Source organism: Dendroctonus ponderosae, unplaced genomic scaffold (assembly GCF_020466585.1).
Source record: "Dendroctonus ponderosae isolate FM_Combo_2020 unplaced genomic scaffold, Dpon_F_20191213v2 Dpon_F_20191213_12, whole genome shotgun sequence".
Classification (NCBI taxonomy): domain Eukaryota; kingdom Metazoa; phylum Arthropoda; class Insecta; order Coleoptera; family Curculionidae; genus Dendroctonus; species Dendroctonus ponderosae.
The window spans coordinates 683,521-685,756 of record NW_026017316.1 but is presented as its reverse complement, the minus strand read 5'-3'; the positions used below and the strand labels follow the sequence as shown (position 1 = coordinate 685,756).

At 37.3% G+C, this 2,236-nt stretch overlaps 1 protein-coding gene across 1 annotated transcript in view; it reads right to left on the bottom strand.

Annotated features, from left to right (window-relative positions):
• LOC109539319 (rho GTPase-activating protein 21) overlaps positions 1–2,236 on the bottom strand; it is a gene marked incomplete in the record, with an annotated part of 91,600 nt that overhangs the window by 49,206 nt on the left and 40,158 nt on the right.

Sequence of the window (2,236 nt, the reverse complement as noted above, 5' to 3'; positions counted from 1 at the left end):
ACTCTACTTTCAAACCTTCGTTTCCTGCAGGTTTTTTGAACGATTTCAATTCGGTAAACGCTGTTTGTGAGAGTGAACTGGGGGCTTTCTATTGACATTTTTATTTTCCAAATAGCCCCGGTAATAACGCCTAAAATTTTTCCTGCGGGATTAGGGTTTCTTACTTCAAAATGGCGTTTATTGGCCCTTAAACGCGTTTAGAACTAATCTGGAATTGAGAAGAATCAGAAAAAAAGTTTTACAAACTCCCCGATTGGAGGAGTTAGTTGAGCGTAAATTTTTTTCTGCAGGAATTTTTTCCCAACATTGGATGTTAAGCCTTCGATTGTGTTCAGAATAGTGAACCTAATTTGTGAAGGTTTTACAATATATGGTCCAGCAGGATTTTACTTTAAACCTTCAAATCCTGCAGGTTTTTCAACCGATTCACATTTTCTAATATGTGATTTTTTGGGGAGTTTTAAATTTAAAGTTTAATTTTTTAAGTTTAAAGTTTTCATTTTTAAGATTTAAAGTTACAAATTGGTAATTTGTAGAGAAACTTCTGCGCTTTCCAGTCCACTTTGAATTTTTCAAATCGCCCCTGTAATAAGAGAGTTATGCGTCAAATTTTCCCTGCAGGAATTTTTTCCAACTGCGTTTTTCCATTCTCCAATGCGTTTGGACGCTTGGAAGAATATTTGGACTAGCAGGATTTTGCTTTACATCCCTCATATCCTGCAGGATTTTCAGTCGAGCAGCTTTCGCGCTTTCCCATGCAGGTTTTCCTTGCCAAATTGTGCCGGTATTGAGAGAGACGTCTTAACCGTTTAAATGTATTCAGAATTAATGGAAAATTTGTTTTTTCCCAACAAGAATTTTCGGTGTGAAAGTGACGTGGGGATTTCGTCTAAAATGTGGCGATTTGCAAAATCAGGAATTTTTTTGTAACCCTCGTAATTTGCAACTTCTACTATTCAAGAAACGTACAACTTTGAGGTTCCTCGGACGATTTTGACGAACCAAAAGCCAAAATGTGGCAAATTGGATTCTGTTTATCTCGTCCTGTTGTTTTTTCCTTTTGCGTCATCGGCAAATGAGCTACGAGCAAAAGAAAATTTCCTGCTAGCTGAAACTTTTGGCGGCAATTTTTTTCATGAAAATTCATTTCTAGAGATACTTGCGCTCTTTCGGATGTAGTTTGAATTTTTGAAATCGCCCCCGTAATAAGGGTATTCGGTGACAAATTTTTTCTGCAGGATTTTTTTCACCATTGCGTTATTAGGTTCTTAAATGCGTTTTAATTGAATTAACATAAATTGGGAAGGTGCAAAATTTATGGACCAGCAGGATTTCCTTCAAACCCTCATTTCCTGCAGATTTTTCAGCCGATTTAAAAATTGAAATCGGCAGTTTTTAGAGAAACTTCCGCGCTTTCTAATACGGTTTTTATTTTGCGAATCGCCCCGGTAGTAAGAGAGTTGGGCGCCAAAATACCTCTGCAGGAATATAGTTATTTTTTTTTATTGCGTTTTGAGCCTAAATGTGTTCAGACTTCATCCAAATTATGATGATTCAAAAATAGATGGCGCAGCAGGATTTCCCTCGACATTCAAACCCTCGTATCCTGCTGGTTTTTCAACCGATTCTAATTCGGAAAACACTGTTTGTTAGAGTAAATTGGGCGCTTTCCACCGACGTTTTTCCTTTCCAAATCGCCCTGGTAGTAAGCCAGTCGTGTTTCAAAATTTCCCCAGCAGGAGTTTTTTTTTCAAAAAACCTTGTTTATTTGAGTAAAGTGGGCGCTTTCCATTGACTTTTTCTTTTCCAAATCGTCCCGGTAGTAAGAGAGTTGAGCGTCAACATTTTCCTGCAGGAATTTTTTTGAATTTGGTTTTTGGGCTCATAAATCCATTGGATAAATGTTTGTCTCCGCAGGATTTTGCTGGGCCTTCCAACGCGCAAATCCTGCAGAGATTTTAACCGATTTAAATTCGAAAAATGGCAATTTTTTGAAAAATTTTTGCGCTTTCTCATGAAGTTTTAATTTTCGAAATCGCCCAGGTATGGAGCGACTTATGCGGAAAATTTGCACTGCAGGAAAAGTGTTTTCTTGTCAAAAACTACTTAATTGAAAAGTGTTTTTGTTTTACATTGAAATTCCCGTAATCTGATGCGTTTTCCTGTCGATTTAACGAGAAATGCGAGCGCTTTTTATTGAAATTTTTACTTTCCGAAGCCGAGTATTATGAAGCGA